The following is a 22,414-nucleotide window of genomic DNA, read 5'->3' as shown; positions in this document are numbered from 1 at the left end:
TGTCTGCATGGGGGGTGCGCATCGGGACGGGTTTTTGATGGGGGCCACTGCAGCGAAGGCCGAGGAGTGTCCTACGCCTCCTATACGGTGGCTGGTGCATACACCTGTTTGGGAAAACCAGTGGCCCCTTCCTCAAGATAAACTGACTGCCCTTCAAAATTTAGTGCAGGAACAGTTGGACCAGGGTCGTCTGGAGCCTTCCAGGAGCCCCTGGAACACCCCTGTTTTCTGCATCAAAAAGAAGTCAGGGAAATGGAGGTTGTTACAGGACCTCCGGAAGGTCAATGCCGTCATGGAAGGCATGGGAACATTGCAGGCGGGCATGCCATCGCCGACCATGCTTCCTGCAGCCTGGCTGATCTTCATCGTGGATTTGAAGGATTGCTTCTTTACAATTCCTTTGCATCCTGATGACAGACCAAAATTTGCCTTCACAGTGCCGGCAGTTGACAATGATGAGCCCGCACAGCGATATCAATGGAAAAGTTCTGCCACAGGGGATGCGCAATTCCCTGGTTATATGCCAATGGTATGTGGCTCGTGCCTTGTCTGGAGTTCGCAAGCAGTTCCCTGATGCACGTCTGTATCATTATATGGACGACATCCTGGTGGCTGCGTCCACTCAGGAGAAGCTGCTGAATATTCAGCCTCGGTTGCTCGATGCTTTGCATGCTCATGGGCTGCAGGTGGCTCCAGAAAAGGTTCAGCAACAACCTCCTTGGAAGTATTTGGGGGTCAAAATTCTGGAACGGACCATGCAACACCAGGAGGTGCAATTTGTGCATTCGGTGAAGACACTGAATGATGTTCAAAAACTGATGGGTGTCATCACCTGGTTACGTCCATACTTGGGACTAACCGATGCACAACTGTCTCCTGTGTATGATCTGTTGAAAGGAGATCCTAATTTAAAATCACCTCACACATTGACCCCTGAGGCATGTCAGGTGCTGGACGAGGTTCAGCAGGCTGTTTCTGCCCGTCAGGTTTATCGTATTGATCTTTCCGTTGATGTCACTGTGTTTGTTAGCACTCCAGATTCGCATCCCACAGGTATCATTGGTCAATGGAGTGACAAATGGTTTGATCCCTTGCACATTTTGGAATGAGTTTTCCTGCCCCATCAGCCGCAGAAGACGGCAACGACATTGGCTGAGTTGATTGCTCGGTTGTGTCTTAGTTCGACAAGACAGGAGTCTGTGAAAGAGGGCAAAGCCTCCTGTGTAATGGAGAACGGCAAAACCCCCTCCCTCTGAATTACCAGGATCTTTAAATTAAAAGGCTCTCAGGCAAAGATATGGGAATGGGAGTAACAATTCTTTACTAGGAGAAAACTAGACAACAATTTAAAAAGGCAAATGCAATCGGTACAAACAAAACCAGTGAAAAAGTCCAGAACCTGAGGAGTCGGGGTGCCAGTATCAGTTCTGCTGGGACAATTGCTTCCCTTGCAATGGTTGATGAATTGCAGCTGAAGTGGTGATCTTTAGAAGGATATGGTTTTCCTCTGAAGATCTGGTGGCAGTGGGGCCGGTCTTCCTCTGCGCCGGGGTTGCCTCTGAGCTCCGCTGCCGTCGCCTCAGCGCGCTCCGGCTGCTTCGCTGCGAGTGCCGCCGAAGAGAGCTGCTTCTCCGGGAATCCCGCGAAGAGAGAGAGAGCGAGCTGCTTCTCTCCCTAAAAGCTACCCCTTTATACTATAATAGAGTGCTTGGCTTCCCCCTCTGGGTGGGACTTCTTACGGTGTTACATTTACCAGCCCGGCAGTGAGTCAGTCAATAGTGTATAAACAAACTATTGCCTCTACGGGGCAAACCATTGTCTCTGAGAGAGATAACAAAACCTGTCCGACAGGTTTGCCTTCAACAGATGGCAAATAGAATACAAGCTTATTTTACAACCCAGGACATTATCCACCCCTTATTTTATTTCTATTTGCACACTATGAAATTTTATACCCAGTTTTCTCTTAAGACTAAGTTTCTCTGTGGTACATAGTGGGTCTCCTCATCTTTCTGCATTACCTACCAAGTGTAACTAGGTCTTTGAGCAAAGACAATCCCACGAATGGGTTGGTCTTTGCCTGAGGTGGGATTAATCCAAACAGTTTTCCCTAAAATACCTTTTATATGTACTATAGGGACTTTATCTTTATCTACTGCGTGTAAGGGTTCTGACTGAGCAGGGCCAGCTCGATTGACAGACCCCCGGGTGTTGACTATCTAGGTTGCTTTTGCCAGGTTAATTTCTCAGTTTCTAAATGTTCCTCCACCAAGTGCCTTCAGGGTAGTCTTAAGGAGTCCGTTGCACCGTTCAACTTTGCCGGCAGCTGGAGCATGATAGGGAATATGATATATCTATTCGATACCATGTTTTCTGGCCCAGGTGTTGATAAGGCTGTTTTTGAAATGGGTACTGTTGTCAGACTCAATTTTCTTAGGGGTGCCGTGTCTCCACAGGACTTGCTTTTCTAAGCTTAAGATGGTGTTCTGGGCAGTGGTATGAGGTACAGGGAAAGTCTCTAGCTATCCAGTGGTGGCTTCCACCATGGTCAGCACGTAGCGCTTGCCTTGGTGTGTCTGGGGCAGTGTGATGTAGTCAATCTGCCAGGCCTCCCCATACTTGTACTTGGACCACCACCCACCATACCATAGGGGCTTCACTCTCTTGGCTTGTTTGATGGCAGCACACGTCTCACAGTCATGGATAACCTGGGAAACACTGTCCATGGTTAGATCTACCCCTCGGTCTCGTGCCCACTTGTAGGTGGCATCTCTGCCCTGATGACCTGAGGCATCATGAGCCCATCGAGCCAGAAACAACTCCCTCTTATGGTGCTAATCTAAGTCTATCTTTGACACCTCTATTTTTGCTGCCTGATCTATTTGCTTGTTGTTTCGGTGCTCCTCATTAGCCCGACTTTTGGGGACATGGGCATCTACATGACGGACTTTCACCGTCAGCTTTTTCACCCGAGAGGCAATGTCTTTCCATATATTAGCAGCCCAGATTGGCTTTCCTCTACGTTGCCAGTTGGCCTTTCTCTACCTTCCCAGCCAGCCTCACAGAGCATTGGCTACTATCTATGAATCAGTATAAAGGTAGAGCTTTGGCCACTTCTCCCTTTCAGCAATGTCCAGAGCCAGCTGAACGGCCTTGAGTTCGGCGAGTTGGCTCGATCTACTTTCTCCTTTGGTAGCTTGTGCAACTTGGCGTGTGGGGCTCCATACGGCTGCTTTCCATTTCTGGTTTATTCCTACGATGCGACAGGAACCGTCAGTGAAAAGAGCGTAGCAGGTCTTTTCTGCTGGTAGTTGGTTGTATGGTGGAGCCTCTTCAGCCCTTGTCACTTGTACCTGCTCCTCATTATCAGTGAGACTAAAGTTTTTACTTTCTGGCCAGTTTGTAATTATCTCTAAAATCTCAGGGCGATTTAGGTTTCTAATACGGGCGCGTTGAGTGATGAGGGCAATCTATTTGCTTTATGTGGCGTCAGTGGCATGGTGGGTAGTAGGAACCTTTCTTTTAAACATCCACCCCAGCACCGGTAGTCGGGGTGCCAGGAGGAGTTGTGTTTCTGTGTTAATTACCTCCGAGGCGGCTTGAACTCCTTCAAAGGCAGCCAAGATTTTCTTCTCTGTGGGAGTGTAGTTGGCTTCAGACCCTCTGTAACTTCGGCTCCAGAATCCCAGTGGTCGGCCTCGAGTCTCCCCAGGCACTTTTTGCCAAAGGCTCCAGGACAACCCATGGTTCCCGGCTGTAGAGTAGAGCACATTCTTGACCTCTGGTCCCGTTCTGACTGGGCTAAGGGCTACAGCATGAACGATCTCTTGCTTGATCTGGGTGAAGGCTTGTTGCTGCTCAGGGCCCCAGTGGAAATTATTCTTTTTTCGGGTAACTAGATAAAGGGGGCTCACAATCTGGCTATACTCAGGAATGTGCATTCTCCAGAAACCTATGGCACTCAGGAAAGCTTGTGTTTCCTTTTTGCTGGTTGGTGGGGACATAGCTGTGATCTTGTTGATGACCTCAGTGGGAATCTGGCGCCGTCTATCTTGCTATTTTACTCCCAGGAACTGGATCTCTCGGGCAGGTCCCTTGACTTTGCTCTTCTTGATGGCAAAGCCAGCTTCTAGTAGTATCTGGATGATCTTCTCACCTTTCTCAAACACTTTTGCTGCTGTGCTCCTCCACACAATGATGTCATCAATGTATTGCAGGTGTTCTGGGGCCTTACCCTTTTCTAGTGCAGCCTGGATCAGTCCATGGCAGATGGTGGGGCTGTGTTTCTACCCCTGGGGCAGTCGGTTCCAGGTGTATTGCACGCCCTTCCAGGTGAAAGCAAACTGAGGCCTGTATTTTGCTGCCAGAGGAATGGAGAAAAACGTATTAGCAATATCAATGGTGGCATACCACTTTGCTGCCTTGGACTCCAGCTCGTACTGGAGTTCCAGCATGTCCGGCACAGCAGCGCTCAGCGGTGGAGTCACTTCATTTAAGCCACGATAGTCCACAGTCAATCTTTATTCTTTGTCAGATTTGCGCACAGGCCAGATGGGGCTGTTGAAGGGTGAGTGGGTTTTGCTGACCACCCCTTGGCTCTCTAGCTCCCGAATCATTTTGTGGATGGGGATCACGGCATCTCGATCCGTCCGATACTGCCGGCGGTGCACTGTCGAGGTTGCAATTGGCACGCGTTGTTCTTCCACCTTTAGGAGTCTTACTGCAGAGGGGTTTTCTGACAGTCTAGGTAAGGTGTTCAATTGCTTAATGTCTTCTGCCTTTACAGCGGCTATTCTAAAAGCCCACCTGAGTCCCTTTGGGTCTTTGTAATATCTGTTCTGGAGGAAGTCTATGCCTAGGATACACGGACCATCTGGGCCAGTCACTATAGGATGTTTCTTCCACTCCTTCCCAGTCAGGCTCACCTCAGCTTCCACCAGAGTCAATTGTTGTGATCCCCCTGTCACACCAGCAATGGAAACAGGCTCTGCCCCCACATGTCCCGATGGTATTAGAGTACATTGTGCACTAGTATTAACTAAAGCATCATATTTTTGTGGCTCTGATGTGCCAGGCCATCGGATCTACACTGTCTAGAAGATCTGGTTTTCCCGTGCTTCTCCCTGGCTAGAGACAGGGCCCCTCTAACACTGGTTATCATTTTTTTCCTGGGCATACATACTAGAGGTCCCTTTAAGGGGGTCTGACAGATCGTACTCACAAGCTTGGTCACGGGAGGTTGAGGCTACCTTCACTTTGGTGGAACTCTCCCGGTTAGAGTTTTCCTCCTTGAGTTGACGGACCCGTGCTGCCAGGACAGAAGTGGGTTTTCCATCCCACCTCCCCATGTCTTCCCCATGGTCACGCAGGAAGAACCACAGATTAGCCCTTGGGGTGTACCCTCTCTCTCTAGCTGGGGATTGTTGGGCGCTGATTCTGGGGCCTGTGACTTTCACGGGTGCTGTATTAACTTTCTTTATCTCCTCTCTCATCTCTTCTTTATACTCTTTAATCACAGCTGAGATATGAGCCTGCATTGGGCCATTAATCATACTCTCATAATTTTTAAGTTTGTTGGCAATAGAACTTATTGTCTCCCGGTGGGCGTCAGCATTGATTGTTGCAATGAAGGTGGTGTATTGAGATGGCCCAAGATTTGCCAGACTCCACAGCATTTGTCCCGTACACCTGACCTTGTCATGGTCATTATTGTGTCGTCCATCCCTCCCAAAGAGTACCTCCAATACTGCCACTTCCCTCAGCTGTTGGATCCCTTCCTTGAGGGTCTTCTAGCGCATTCTATGATGGTGCTCTTGCATTCTCTCTCTGTGGACAAACCTCTCCCTGATACTCATTAAGAGCCGCTCCCAGAGAGAAAGGGACCCTGGTTCCCTTACAAAAACTTGATTTATACCCGAGTCCTGGGTCAAGGGTCCCAAGTTCCTTGCCTCACCACTGTCCAGCTGCACGCCTGTACCCATAAGATCTTAAACCCGGAGTAGCCAGGTAGCATAAGCCTCACGCCTTCGTCGCACAATGTTTTTATGCAGATTACGAAGATTTTCGTACGTCAGGGACTCGGTGATGATAGCAATCTCTGGCTCCCCTGTGGGTTGTGATGTTCCTCTATTCTTGTCCCTATTTGCAGGGTGCTCTGCTTTCACTTTAGACTTTCTTGTTTCTACTGGGGACACTGCTGCTGACTGTGACTGCCTTTGTGGTTCAGCTGGAACCTGGACAGTTGTAACATCTGTGGGTTCCACAGCTGTACTATTAGACTGTCCCTCCTCAAGGCAAAGGGCCGGTTTCTCACCAGCTGGGGAAATGCACTCCTTCAGCATCTCTCGTATCTCTTTAACTAGAACCCTCACCCAATCTGGGCGGTTCATTTATGAGGTGGGCTGTGGGGCAGGGTCAGGCTCTGGAGCAGCAGCATCTCGAGTCTGTGGTGTAGGTGTGAGGGTAGTTATCCAGGTTAATCTTTCCTTATCTCTGAATGCTAAATATAACAGGACTATCAGCAACACCACCCATTGTATGGTATCATTAGCACTTAGAAAGGATCTTAACCCTTTGAGAACTGGTGGAGCAGACCTAAAAAGATGGTTAAAAGGTTGGGAGAAAGTTTGCTTAGGTGCTATTTCCTCGCAGTAGGTACCGTTATTAAAGTAACCTCAAAAACATACAGTTAACGTGTGATAGTTATGAATCTATGTACCTGCCTTCTAGAGGAAATTAAAGATCTATGAATTTCTCACCTAATTAACCCAGAAGCTAAACTTGATAACAGACACCGTAGCCTTAGTTATAGGACCCATTTTTAGATAAGGGTCTGCAAATGGGAAAAGTATAGCTACGATCACATGCCACCCAAACCAACGTAAACTAGACCACATGGTGATGCTGAAGATGCTTTTACACACAACAAAAAACTAAATTACTTAAGAATTGTTAATCCTTTTTCCTTCTCAATGCCCTCGGGCCCCACGTTGGGCGCCAAAATCTGTCTTAGTTCGACAAGACAGGAGTCTGTGAAAGAGGGCAAAGCCTCCTGTGTAATGGAGAACGCAAAACCCCCTCCCTCTGAATTACCAGGATCTTTAAATTGAAAGGCTCTCAGGCAAAGATATGGGAATGGGAGTAACAATTCTTTACTAGGAGAAAACTAGACAACAATTTAAAAAGGCAAATGCAATCGGTACAAACAAAACCAGTGAAAAAGTCCAGAACCTGAGGAGTCGGGGTGCCAGTATCAGTTCTGCTGGGACAATTGCTTCCCTTGCAATGGTTGATGAATTGCAGCTGAAGTGGTGATCTTTAGAAGGATATGGTTTTCCTCTGAAGATCTGGTGGCAGTGGGGCCGGTCTTCCTCTGCGCCGGGGTTGCCTCTGAGCTCCGCTGCCGTCGCCTCAGTGCGCTCCGGCTGCTTCGCTGCGAGTGCCGCCGAAGAGAGCTGCTTCTCCGGGAATCCCGCGAAGAGAGAGAGAGCGAGCTGCTTCTCTCCCTAAAAGCTACCCCTTTATACTATAATAGAGTGCTTGGCTTCCCCCTCTGGGTGGGACTTCTTACGGTGTTACATTTACCAGCCCGGCAGTGAGTCAGTCAATAGTGTATAAACAAACCATTGCCTCTACGGGGCAAACCATTGTCTCTGAGAGAGATAACAAAACCTGTCTGACAGGTTTGCTTTCAACAGATGGCAAATAGAATACAAGCTTATTTTACAACCCAGGACAGGTTGATAATCAAATGCCGGCAACGGTGTTTGCAATTGATGGGTGTGGATCCTGCAAAGATCGTACTCCCAATATCCCGGGAGGACTTTGACTGGAGCTTTGCACACTGTGTGTCCATGCAATGTGCTCTGGAAAATTTTTCAGGGCAAATCACTTATCATTTGCCCAGCCACAAGCTACTGCAGATGGCGAAATCTACGCAGATCTCTTTGCGGCCCAAAAATAGTCAGGAACCCGTGCAAGGACCCACCGTCTTTACTGATGGTTCAGGGAAAACAGGAAAGGCCATTGTTACTTGGAAGGATGGATCTGAGTGGCAGGTTCTGAAAGCTCATCAGGAGGGGTCGGCCCAATTGGTTGAGTTGAGGGCTGCTGTTATGGCATTTGAGAGATTTTCCCAGGAACCTTTCAATTTGGTCACGGATTCTGCCTATGTGGCTGACATGGCACAGCGGTTGGGTCATTCAGTTTTGAAGGAGGTCAGTAACCCTGCCTTGTTTCATTTACTGAAGACCTTGTGGTGTGCTATTCAGGCCCAGGTTCATCCGTTTTACGTTCTGCATGTGAGAAGTCACACCAATTTACCAGGGTTTGTGGCGGAAGGTAACGCGAGGGCTGACAGGTTGGCTAATCCGGCATGGGTAGCACCTCAGCCTGATACACTCGCGCAGGCCAAGGCATATAATGGGTTTTTCCATCAGAATGCGCATACTCTGCAGAAGCAGTTTCAGCTGACACCAACAGAGGCTCGTGGCATTGTTGAGTCCTGTGACGACTGCCATGCACTTGCTCCGCCTCTACCAGCAGGGGTAAACCCTAGAGGCCTTAGGGCCCTGGAGCTTTGGCAGACCGATGTCACCCAGATTGCCGAGTTTGGCCGGCTCAAGTATGTGCATGTCACAGTGGACACGTTCTCCTCTGCAATGTGGGCTTCCGCTCACACTGGAGAAAAGGCTTGCGATGTCATTGCCCACTGGAGGCAGGCCTTTGCCGTTCTGGGCATACCTTCTGCTGTGAAAACTGACAATGGTCCTGCTTACGCATCACAGCAGGTGCGGCAGTTCCTGCAGTTCTGGGGTGTGTCACACAAGTTTGGTATCGCCCACTCTCCAACTGGCCAAGCTATTGTAGAACGCGCTCATGGTACTCTGAAGCGGGTTCTTCAAAAACAAAAAAGGGGAATGCAGGGTGAGACCCCACACAGTCGGTTGGAGAAAGCATTGTACACCATCAATCATCTTACAGTGCAGCAGAATTCAAATAACCCTGTCATTTTAAATCATCATCTCTCGTTGCAGGCTTCAGACGAGGCACATCAGCCTCGAGCAAAAGTTCGAGTGCAGAATTTAGTCACCAAACAATGGGAAGGTCTCTATGACCTTATTGCTTCGGGGCGCGGGTATGCTTGTGTGTCCACAGATACTGTGGTACGCTGGGTACCTTCGAAGTGTGTTCGTCCTGATCTGCAACCGCAGAGACAGAACCTGATCAACGGGCAACATGGAAGCCGTGACCAAACTGAAAGGCATCAAATGGATGGATTGTCGAGTGATGACTCAGTTGAGGATGATGGCGGGTGATCACTCTGATGATTCCTCTGTGAATGGACATTGAACCTTATTTTTTTTTCTTTTCTTTTTAAACTAAAAAGGATGAGATGTCACCCTGATTCTTAAGACTTCGTAAAGCCTTCTGAGTTTACATTCCTTTGGAGAACTTTCCCACACAATTTCTGTAAACAACATATTGTTTACATTCTTTTATGGGGGTGGAGAACACTTGATGTACTGGTGGTTTGTCCAGTGTCTTTGGAGAGGTGGCCCATTCACTCTCCAATCCAATGTCACCCTTGGGAAGGTATAAAAGACAGAGTCAGATAATAAACGTCCTTTTTTTACCTTGCAAGCAGCAGGTGGCTCGCGTCGTGCTTTCACGTGTCCTACAGCGACAGAGCATCTCACAATGGGATGATGTAATTTTTATCAGTCATGCAGTGACACTCAATTACCCATTAACAGCAGATGTCTCCCCGGAGGGAGGATTGGTTTGTGTAAGAGGTAAAAAAACCTGCTCAATTAACAGAAGATAACTGCCACACATCTAACAGATGGGAAATAGAATACACACATTATCTTGCAATCTAGGACAGAGACAGTGTCAAAGGCATTGCTGAAGTCCAGGTACACATCATCCACAGCCGTTCCTGCATCCACCAGGCTGGTCACTTGGTCATAAAAGGATATTAGGTTGGTCAAACATGACCTACCCCTCCTAAATCCATGCTGGCTGGGTCAGATACCCTGGCCATCCTTTAAGTTCCATGTGATGTCACTCAGTATAAACTGTTCCATAACCTTACTGGGTACTGAGGTCAGGCTGACTGGTCTATAATTACTGGGATCGTCCTTCCCACCCGTTTTATGAAGGGGTGTCACATTGGCCAGCTTCCAGTCATCTGAAACCTCACCAGTGAGCCAAGACTGTTGGTAAATGATGGAGAGAGGTTTCGCAAGCTCATCTGCCAGCTCCCTCATCACACTGGGATGGATCCCATCTGGTCATATAGATTTATGAATATCCAAGCATCTCAGCAGTTCTCTGACTGCCTTCTCTTAGATAACAGGGGGACCATTCTGTTCACTGATAACATCAACCAACCCAAAAGGACAGTTGTCCTGAAGGCAAGTTGTCTTCCTATTAAAAACTGAGGCAAAGAAGGTGTTAAGCCTTCTCCTCATCTGCAGTTACTAAGTTCCCTCCTGCATCTAAGAAAAAACAAAGGTTGGTTTTACCCTTCCTTTTACCATTAATATATTTGTAAAAACCTTTTTTATTATCCTTTTAAAAAGTCACCATTTTAAGTTCAAACTGAGCTTTGGCCTCCCTAGTTTTTTTCCTACATGCTTTAGCAGCCTCCTTGAATACTTCCTGAGAGACCTGACCCTCCTTCCAAAGATAATACACCCTCTTTTTATTCCTGAGTTCCTTCAAAACCTACTTGCCCATCCAGGCATTTTCAAGCTCCACTTCCTCCAGGGTCAAGAACAACATATCCCAATGAGTAAGAAATTTGGCACAGGGGGCAAGAGACCTACATGGATGAATAAAGAACTCCTGTCATTACTCAAACATAAGCAGGAGACAGACATGAGATAGAAGCAGGGTCAGGCCTCTTGGAATAAATATAGAGAGGTTGTGTGAGTAAGTAGAAATGAGACAAGGAAGGCCAAGGCCTATCTGGAATTAAATCTGGCCTTAGATATTAAAGACAACAAGACGAGCTCCTTCAAATACAACAATAGCAAAAGGAAAAATAAGGATAATGTGGACCCGTTACTAAATCCAGTAGGACCCTGGTGACAGAGGACTCAGAGAAGGGACCTACTGAACGATGATTTTGTATTGGTCTGCACCTACAAGACCAGCCCTCAAGGATCTCTGACCCAGGAGACCAGGGTAAAGGAATGGTGGGAGGAAGACATTACCTTGGTCAAGGAGGAGTAGGTCAGAGAACACCTAGGCAAACTTGACATCCACAAGTCCATGGGCCCTGACAGGATGCATCCAGGAGTGCTGAGAGAGCTAGCAGACACTATAGTGAGGCCACTCATTATCATCTTTGAAAGGTCATGGAGATCAGGAGAGGTGCCTGAGGACTGGAAGAAAGTAAATGCCACCTCGGTCTTCAAAAAGGGCAAGAAGGAGGACCCAGGGAGCTACTGGCCAGTCAGCCTCACCTCAATTCCTGGAAAGGTGATGGACCCCTCATTCTGGAGGCCATCTCTACCCATATGGAGGACAAGAAGGTGATCTGGAGCAGTCAGCATGGATTCACTAAAGGGAAATCATGTTTGACCAGCCTGATTGCCTTCTACAATGAAACAACTACCTGAATGGATGAAGGGAGAGCCATGGATATTGTCTACCTCAAATTCAGCAAGGCTTTTGACACTGTCTCTCACATCTTCATAGGCAAGCTCTGGAAGTGTGGACTGGATCAGTGGACAGTGAGGTGGGTTGAGAACTGGCTGAGTGACAGATCCCAGAGGGTCATGATCAGTGGCACAGGGTTGGAGGCCTGTCACTAGTGGTGTCCCCCAGGGTTCAATACTGGGCCCAGTATTGTTTAACTTATTCATCAATGACGTGGACAAAGGGGAATATGCCTCCTCAGCAAGTTTTCTGATGACACAAAGATTAATGGAGTGGCCAATACCCCAGAGTGTTGTGCAGCCCTTCAGAATAACCTTGACAGGTTAGAGAGATGGGCAGAAAGGAACCATCTGAAATTGAACAAAGGCAAGTGCATGGTCCTGCACCTGGGGAAGAATAACCCTGTGAACCAGCACAGGGTGGGAGACGACCTGCTGGAAAGCAGCTCTGTGGAGAGGGACCTTGGGGTCCTGGTGGAGAATAAGTTGTCCATGAGCCAGCAGTGTGCCCTTGTGGCCAAGAAGGCCAATGGGATCTTGGGGTGCATTAGGAAGACTATTTCCAGCAGGTTGAGGGAGGTGATCCTGCCCCTCTACTCAGCTCTGGTGAGGCATATCTGGAGTTTTGTGTTCAGTTCTGGGGTCCCTGGTACAAGAAAGACATGGAGCTCCTGGAGCGGGTCCAGCAGAGTACTACAAAGATGATTAAGGGACTGGAGCACTCCAGACACTGAGTGTTCCTTTCACCTCTGTCCCCAGGGCAATCAACAAAGAACACATCTACAGAGGAAATCCCAGCTCACCCTAGCTCTAACATACTAGCCCTACAGCTAGCACATCCCCTGAAGAAGAAAACTGATGATCTGTCTCCCCACTCTGAAAAGAACCCCACTGCAAAAGATTTCATCAAAAATGCTGCCATGGCAGAAATAGAGTGGCCAGAGGTACAAGTATGCACAATACAGACTACCTGTCCAGTGCCTGAAAGTCCAGACAGTGCAACCTGTTCAGGAGCAGCTTGTTTCTAAGAAATGATATTTCCTTTGGAGATGGAAATCTGCCTTCTGACAGCACACAGGAATGGGGAAATGCCTTTGTGTCCTGGGGTGACTTTATGATGCTTGCATCCCCATTTGTCTGTTTAGCCCAGAAATAACTTTTGCACCTTTAGGACTGGTTCTGAGAGCGAAGGGGGGGAGAGAAGAAGTGTAGAGTTTGTTTTCAGAAACTAGATTTGCTCCCCTGCATTCTTCTCCTGGACTGTGTTGTTTGCAGACGGACAGACAGCGGGACAGAGCTCACCTTTGCTTTTTAGTTAGGTTTTAGCTAGCTGAGGCAGAGACGTTCTCTGGACTGTGGCTTTTCTTTTTGTTGGAACTGTTTGAACCTGCTCTGGACTGAAAACCCGGAAGGGCACCGGCAGCTCGGACCTGTGGCCCACTGGGGCCTGGCCTGGGCCGTGGCATTTCCCAGAACATGAGGGACTAATAACAGACTGAGTGAGCTGAGCTACAGCCCAGAAATGGGACTTTCTGAGATTTCATCTCTTCGGATTGTCAAGAGGTTTTATTGGTAATATTGTTCACTTCCTTTGTGCGGGTAAATGCTTTGGCTGTTAAATAAACAGGTTTTTTTCCATTTTTCTCCAAGGAAATCTTTTCCCAAACCAGTTGGGGGCGGGGTTGCTTGAATTTGCTTTCTAGAGGAACCCCTTTGGAGGTTTTCTCCCAAATTTGGCATAAACCAGGACACTTTGCTAAACAGTGTGTTGAAATTTGGACAGTTCTACCTCCATTTCAGAAGGAAAGGGAAGAAAATGCATGTCTTTATCACCAGCAGTTTCAGCAAACACCTATTCTGTTATAAATTGAGGCGAATAATTTGATTCAGCCTTTTAAGATCAATTAATAATTTTCTCAATTACAGCAAGCGATAGCAAGCAAACAGCGCTGGGTGCAGCTGGGGAGTCTGTTCCGCCAAAAGCTGACAACCGTCCTTCTCTTCAGTCCCTTTTTATCCAGCACAAGTGGGGGTGATGGGTCTCCTTCCACTGCGGTTATCAGTTCCAGCCAGTCCTGCAAGATCTTTCACAATCTTTGTTTGCGGTTACCAGCCTTGCCCAAGCCTGCAAATTCCATGCCCCGACACCCCCCCCCCCCACCCTTTTATCCTAATTTCATACTTTTGATGAACAAACAAGTCAATGCAGTTTTTCACATTCGCCCATTTTCTCTTTTATTATTTTGTTCATCAAATCGTTTTACTTCTTGGTGGGCTAGAATCAAAGTCTCTCCTACTTCAGCATTTCTAGGGACAGTTTCATATTTGGCTTTGATCAGCATTAGGTGTGCTGCCTTTAATTTTCTTTTTACTATTCTAATTCAATCTTTTGCTGTTTGCCAGTTTGAGGCTATTGTTTTACACTCTCAGTATGTATAGAAATGTTCCCTAGGGTAATTGCAATACCCTTTCCCTGGGTTTGATGCTGGACACATATAAAATCCTACGTTATTAAAACAGGGCTCTACAGGGACTAGTTTGCATAACCATGGGTAAAACTAGGGGGTCTGGATGTTATCTGACTCTGAATTACTCTACTATTTACTCCAGTTATTGTCTACTTAAAGGGTTGGTGCAAGGCTGGGGAACCCTCTATTTGGTAAACAGTGCAAAGCATTAACATACTAATAATTTGCCAATAAGGGTGGGGTCCTGACCTTGTTTTTATTGCATAATATCTTGTTTTCCCCTCTTGGGTTTGTTGCCTTCCTGGTGTTTTAGAGGCAATCAGACCGGTCGTCTGGGGGAGCCTAGTACTCGGTTGGCAATAGTTGGAGCATTTTAGCATTATTCTATCTGGGGGGGGATCTGGCTTTTTCCCCTCTGCCTTGTTCGCTGACTCGGGTGCTTCAAGCCGCGAGGTAAATTATCTTCTCGGCAGCAGCGGTACTTGCCTAGGCATCCTTTCCCCTGCTCCTGCCTAACTTCATACTGCTCCCTATTTTTATCTTTGACTGGGGGTGGGTCGCACGAGACCCTCTTTAGTTCTCTCTGACAACACCTTTTTAGAATTTGGGCAACAAATTGAGTGGGTTCGTTAATATGGAAACAAAAGTTTCTTGATGCACTCCTTTGGTGTATATTTTTTTACCAGTCCTCAGACTCCAAACAAATCTACTGATTTTTCAATTTTCCTGATTTTAACACAATTTCTGTTCAGACCCCAGTTGGTGGCCTCCCCCCTTGGCAATGGACCTGCCACCGTTCTTGGCAAATTTTACATGCAAAGCACCTAAAAGGACAACAATCACAATCTACCTTATTACAAATTATCAAATAATCATTAAAATAATTACTAACACATACAAAAGGATAATAATTATAATCTACCTTATTATAAACTACTAAATAATTACTTATAAGTAGGTCATTATATCCCTTTTTGTTCTCCTTTGCGATCGACTTAAATGATGCACACAGAGTTTATCGATTTTTCTTAATGGTAACCTTAAAATTCCTAGGCTGGCTGTCTACATTCCACTGGTCATCCGTGGTGGCCGGACTTTTAACTCGACTGGCATGCGTCCACTCTTTCTCGGCCATCCGTATCGCAGTTGTTGTGGTCTTCTTTCTTCTCAAATTTTACTAAAAGTATGAACTACTTCATAGGCATATTTAGAATTAGTAAAAATAGTCCCACTTTTTCCTTTCAATAAATTTAGAGCTTTAAGCACAGCATATAATTTGCATGCTTGGGCTGACCAGCTGGGGCTAAGGGGACTAGATTCTACTGTCTTAAATGTTTTCTCATCTATTATAGCATACCTGGATTTTTTTCTCTTTTTTTTTTTTTTTTTTTTTTTCAGAACTTGAGAGAACTTATCTACATATAATTGAGCCCGTTCTTTTAGTTTTTCTTCCTCAAGATCTGGCCTTATTTTTGTTTGTTCCTCTATCTGTTGGAGGTAATCATGTGTTAGTTCTGTAACTGGTTCTTTATATAAAAAAAAAACTGGGCTGGGTTTTTCAGGCCCATTGTTTTTAACTTAGGAGAGGAGACTAGGATGCCTTCATACTTTAGGAATCTGGCATTCGTTATCTATTTGTCGGCCTTCTGTTGCAAAACTCCATGAATGTTATAGGGAGATAAGATTTTTAGCTCACTTCTAAAGGTTATCTTCCCAGCTTCCTCTACCAGGAGAGCGGCAGCCACTATCACCTGTAAGCTTGGTTTTTTTTGTTTGTTTGTTTTTTTGTTTGTTTGTTTTTTTTCAGCCCAATCCTGAGCTAATACATTATATGCTACTCCCTCATTTACATTAACAAATAAGTAAAATGATCTCTTCAAATCTGGAATGCTAAGGACTGGAGCATTGACTAGTTCAGTTTTTAATGCCTCTAATTGATCTTCATCATTGGTGCTCCATTTCAATAACCCATCATTAGTTAATTTTTCATATAAAAAATTAACTTTTCTACTAAAATTTTCGATCCATTGTAAAATGGGGGTATTAAAAGGGGACATACATGGTTCTAAAAGTCTTTTTTTTTTTTTTTTTTTTAAAGCCTTTCTATTTCTGGTTTCAGTCCTTGCCTCCCCTCCTTAGATATAGGATATTGCCTAATTCTGACAGGTATTTCCAGGTTCCTAATAGTTACTTCAAAGGGTTCAATATTTAATTTTCCTACATTATCAGGGGTGTACCAAACCTCTGGATGAATCTTTTTCTCATCCTCAGCCCGGAGAGGACACAATTTTACTGTCAGTTCTCCCTTATTAATCTCTATCCTTATTCCCAATTCAGTCATCAAATCCCTTCCCAGTAAATTATAATCTGCTTCTGGTACTAATAAAAATGACCCAATTCCTAATTTGGAGTTACTTTCTAAGAGTACATCCTTGATTATAGGTACTCCAAAGGGTTCCCCTTTGGCTTTAATAATTTCTATTATTTCAGATGAAATCTTACACCCTTGGGGAAGGGTCTGGACGGTCGATCTTTCTGCCCCTGAGTCCACAAGGAACTCATATTCTTGCTGCTTGGGACCTATTTTTAATTTTACCAGGGGCTCTGTTCTTTCTCTTGTCCCCAGCAGATAGAGCCCCTGATAACCCTAATCTTCCTTAAACTGCTCTTCATCAGCCGTCCTTTGTCGGCATTCCCGCTTCATATGTCCCTTTTTCCCCCAGTAAAAGCAAACAATCCTATCTCCTCCACCTTGTCTTCCTTCATGCACCTGTTGACCAGCTCCCCTCAAACCTCCTGGGTGACCACCACCCCTTCTTTGGGGAGATTGCTTCTGTCCTTCCCTTACAGCTGCTAACATAATCTTAGACTGCTTCTTGTAGTTCTCATCCTCCCTCCTAACATAAACCTTCTGTGCCTCCCGCAGTAACTCATCCAGCCCCCTTGCTTGCCACCCTTCTAACTTTTCCAACTTCTTTCGAATATCCACCCACAAATTTACCACAAAATGAACTTTCAACAGTGTCTCTCCTTCAGGAGTGTTAGGGTCCACTCCTGAATATAACTGAAAGGCTTTTCTCAGCCTCTCCAACCACTCAGTTGGATCATCATCCTTCTTTCGTTGTTCCTTGAATGCCTTTTGTACATTCTGTCCACGAGGGACAGCCTTCCTTATTCCCTGTATTATTATATTTCGCAAATCGCCCATATGGGTACGGTGTAACGGGTCTTGATTATTCCACTGGGGATTCTATACAGGCCATTTAATATCTGCGAATGGTGCCTGCTGATGTTCATCATCCCAGATTCTCATGACCGTTTCTTTAATCATTCTCCTTTCTTCTGCAGAAAACAAAATCCCTAACATGGATTGCATCTCCTCTTATGTGTTTCCCCCCCCCCCCCCCCAAACTTCCATGCAGTAATGAGCCATTTTTACTTTATCTTTTCCCTTCCTAGAAGGAAAGGCATTCCAATATTTAATCATTAAGCCTACTGGACTATCCTCTGAAATATGGGGAAGTTTTACAGGGATTCCCCCACCCATGGGTTCAGCGGGCTTGCTTTTCCTCTGACCTATCTTCTGGAGTGCCTTCTAACACACACACACTTGCTTCCCTCAATTCACGGCCCAGTCCGTCGCCGGATATGGGAACTGAACTACTATGAGGTCCGCACTTGCTTGGGGAGTCCGAGTGGCGGCGGGAAGCGGCGGTCGCGCCCCGCGCCGCGTCCCGCGCTCGGGATTCCCCCCCCGCGCGGTCGCCGCGCAGCCTGTGGACACTTGGCTGGCTGGTGGCCGCCGCCACCGCTGACGCTGTCAGTGCCCGTGCCGTGCTCGAGATGCGAAAGACCCCGCTCTACCGTTTGGCGCACTCTGCTCTCCAATTTGTACTTCCGACAATTGATTTACATTCGCAAACCCCGTACTAATTCCTGATAAACTTTGTGGGAACTCAAAATGTCTCTCAGACATTTTTAGAGGTTCCAGGCCTTGGTCAGAAGCATTCTAGACCCTGGCAGACAGCTGAAAAACAACTGTGATTTTGAGTTTGAGCCATGGAATGAATTACCAACTTTGGAGGTGGAACGAGCAGTCACAAAAGCTTAGATAGTATAGTAAAAGTAGTTACAAAGTAGAGGGGAAATATTTTAGTATTGTACAGGGGGGTTTTAACACTTGTACAGGGGGGTTTTCACTTTGTACATGGGGGTCAGAAGTTCTAAGATGGAGGAAAGTGGGCTGATCCTGTTCTTCCTCCTTCTTCTTCCTTACCTCCATGTTCTTGGTGATGTTGGCACTCACAGATTGGTTTAGAGTAGAAAAACACTTGGCAACGTAGGTAGTAGGTATTGGGGAATAATTGTAAACATGTTATACGTAATATATCATATAAAAGATAGCAGCAGCCCTGGGCGGGGAGAGAGACGAAGAAGACAGCAGATAGAGAGGATGTCAGGGTGTGTGTGTGCCTCTACCCAGGGCGCTGATCAAACAGCCGCAGTCCAAGAACATAATCTGTTAGATAACTAGCAGTAAACTACCTTGAGACCGAACAGCTAAGCCTGCGGAGTTTTTCTTTGGAAGCATGGGTTGGAGGAGGAATTTCACCCACACATGAGGCCCCAAAGCAAGGCCGGGGTTCTCACAGCCGGATATGGGAACCGCACTACTATGAGGTCCGCACTTGCTTGGGGAGTCCGAGCTGCTGGCTCCCCTCTCATACACCACACTTGTCACACTCCAGGATCCCCGATCCCTGACCGAGCGGTCCCGTTCTCCCAGAACAGGCCTCCTCTGGACACCAGGTCCTTCGGAAAATACTTACACCATCCGGTGTCTTTGCCCGGGGCTTCGTGCACAAAGATTAAGGGGGTCGCCGGCAGTTCTTTGCTTGCTATCAGATTTTAGGTTCATCGGTCGGAGTCCGGGGAGGAGTGTCCCCGTAAGGCCACTGTTAAAGCAAAGGCAGTGGGGCGCCTCCTTAGGAGACCTCCTCTCTGGGTGTTCCGATCCGAGTCACGGCACCAAATTTGTTATAGATTGAGGCGAATAATTTGATTCAGCCTTTTAAGATCAATTAATAATTTTATTAATTACAGCAAGCGATAGCAAGCAAACAGCGCTGGGTGCAGCTGGGGATTCTGTTCCGCCAAAAGCTGACAACCGTCCTTCTCTTCAGTCCCTTTTTACCCAGCACAAGTGGAGGTCATGGGTCTCCTTCCACTGCAGTTATCAGTTCCAGCAACAATTGGTTTCACAAGTGGGGGTGATGGGTCTCCTTCCACTGCGGTTATCAGTTCCAGCCAGTCCTGCAAGATCCTTCACAATCTTTGTTTGCGGTTACTAGCCTTGCCCAAGCCTGCAAATTCCATGCCCCGACCCCCCCTCTCCCCCCACCCTTTTATCCTAATTTCATACTTTTGATGAACAAACAAGTCAATGCAGTTTTTCACATATTCTACAGCAAAAATTGAATTATCAAACTCTTAAGAGGTTTCTAATGCAATACAAGTCCAAGGAGATTCAAATTAAGCAGGAGCTGAGCCTTATTCCCACAGAAGTACAAAGAGGGGATGCAGCTGGGGGCTCTGGTGCAGACACGTGTTTATTATAGGTGCGTGCTTACGAGACACCGGGGCACAGGTGGGATGCCTGATATAACCCCTGACCTGGGGGAGGGAGGGGAAACAGAGCCGCGGCAAATGAGGATAGGACAGGGGCGGGGAAGCCCCCCGGGAAGGCAGGAGACCCCGGGGACAGCGATGGGAAAGGCAGGGAGGGTGGAGGGAGCCGACCGCGTGGCGAGGGGGAGGGGAAGGGGAAGGCAGAGTCACAGGACAAAGGGACCCTGTGGGGAGGGGGAGGGGAAGGCATGGGGGGGGGGAAGGAAAAAAATCACAACTCCCACAAATACCCATTCAAGAACATGAACTAGATGGCAGCTGGGATTGTACTGAGGGCAGCCCAAAAACAGAGGAATCCATTAAAAATGCAGGCTGCAGCAAAACTCCATGAGACTGGAGCTATGACTTAACTATTGAGTCCTCTCCAAGCAATACTGCAGAAAAACCTTACTGCCTGCAAGATCCTGCTTGTAACTGGAAAAATGGCAAATATTTCCTAGCCAATCACAAGCAGTACAAATCCAAACAGAGATGTCTCATTTACTTCAGTGAAGCCACTTTGACTCCAGAAAAGGATGCTTCAAATGCATGTGTTTCTCCTGTACTGAAATCAGGAACTCCAGAGGGCAGAGACACCTCCATCATGAAGAGAAGGGAAAATGCACTTTGGATACACAAGCTGTCCTTGCAGGAGATGTAAAATGGAAAGCTTGAAAAAATTGAGTTAACCATTACAGATTATCCAGTTGTTTCTCAGAATTAATTTCTGAGGTAATGGCCCCTCTCCTGGTATCCCTTCTTGGCTACAAGGAAACAAGTGATACAGAGAAAATGTCTTCTAAACAAGAGACACTGCCCTGTGGACAAGAACATACATGGTTCCCAGAAAAGTTTTGAGGAAGAAAACTGGCAGTGTATGAGAAGCAGAGCTCTGTTGAACAGCATGCTGGACCTGGGGAAATAAATGCCTTGTGGAGGAACACACTGCACCCTTCTGCATTTCCCACAAACAGGGGTCAAGTGACTTTCACCCACATGCTGTGATGGAAAGCTATGCTGCTGCCTTCTGGGCTTGGATTCATCAACATAAGGAGTCATTCACAGTCCATTTGTTGGATATGACCTGACAGAAACACCTGTAGCTGAATCCACCAGCTCCAGGTGTGCTGGTTTTGGCTGGGATATAGTTAATTTTCTTCCCAGTGGCTGGTATGGGGCTGTGTTTTGGATTTGTGCTGAACACAGGGTTGATAATATTGAGATGTTTTTGTTATTGCTGAGCAGCACTTGCACAGAGCCAAGGCCTTTACTGCTTCTCTAACTGGCACGCTGGCAAGAAGGCTGGGGATGCATGGGAATTTGGGAAGAGACACAGCCTGGACAAGTGACCCTGACAAACCAAAGGGATATTCCAGACCATATGACATCATGCTCAGTATATAAGCTGGGGGGAAGAAGAAGGGAGGAGAAGATGTTCCAAGTTATGGCATTTGTGTTCCCAAGTAAACACTACACATGATGAAGCCCTTATCCCCTGGCGATGGCTGAACAGGTGCTTGCCCATGGGAAGCAGTGAATGAATTCCTTGCTTTGCTTTGCTTGTGTGCATGGCTTTTGCTTTTCCTATTAATCTGTCTGTATCTGAACCCATTAAATTTTTTTGCTTTTAGCCTTCAGATTCTTTCCCCCATCCCACTGGGGAGTATTGCAGGAAATCCAGGACTCCTGAACAACTGACCAATGTGATCAAGCAGAAGCTGTTTATTGTTTACATTACACACACTTATATAGATTCTACAAACTACTAAGATCACACTTCTTGATTGGTGCCTTTGTCTTGTTCCCTTGTTTTCTACCTCCATTTCTCAGTGTCCATGATTGGTTACCATGCAAGTGTTCTACAGTCCTCTGTTATCTAGTTCTTCCGATCCTGGTATGCAGTCTCTCAGCTTCTTCATTCTTATTTTAGCACAGCTTATGTCTTAGTAACCTTGATGAATTCCACAGTGCCCTGAGAAAATTCTGATAAGAGCAGTTACAGACGGTATGGTTGGTGCACACTGAGGCCTACGTTGTTCAGATACATTGCTACAGGGGAGGAGTGAGCAAGTGGCTGCGTGGGGCTTGGATGCCAGCTGGGGTTTAAACCATGACATTAGGGAAGAGAGAGTATAGTTTGTTTCTCAGTAAATCAACATGCAAAGAATACTGAGGTGGTAGAGTGTGATGCTGATGTTAAAGATAGTAGTGGAAACTGAAACAAATAACTTTAAATCCAACAACAAAAGGTTGGGGGACCGAACATTCCTGATAACAACATTGACCAAGGTTGGGGACACATGGGAATTCATTCACCAAAATATGTCCGATGAGAGATGACTTCCAGAGGTTTAAATACACTACAATACCCAGAAACACACTCCTCCCAGCCTCTGAATCCCACCTTAGACCATTATGACATAAAATTCTGTTGTGATAGGTAAAATAATTATAAAATATAGCCCTCATAAAACCAGGTCTTGCTCTGCTAAATTACCAGTGAGTCTGTCACTTCTTCTAACTGCAGCTAAGCAGCTAGTTAAGTTTCCATGAGAAAATATCTTGAGAAGGAGAATCTGTTTGCACAACAATCTATTCTTGAGGAGAAAA

General features: G+C 46.5%; 1 pseudogene; it reads left to right on the top strand.

The window, feature by feature from the left end:
* The first annotated feature begins 452 nt into the window (after positions 1–452).
* LOC146763064 (uncharacterized) lies at positions 453–22,023 on the top strand (annotated as a pseudogene).
* Positions 22,024–22,414: the final 391 nt, after the last annotated feature.

This window comes from Lonchura striata, chromosome W (genome assembly GCF_050655825.1).
Source record: "Lonchura striata isolate lonStrDom1 chromosome W, ASM5065582v1, whole genome shotgun sequence".
In the NCBI taxonomy this organism is placed as follows: Eukaryota; Metazoa; Chordata; class Aves; order Passeriformes; family Estrildidae; genus Lonchura; species Lonchura striata.
This window is presented reverse-complemented; position numbering and strand designations above follow the sequence as displayed.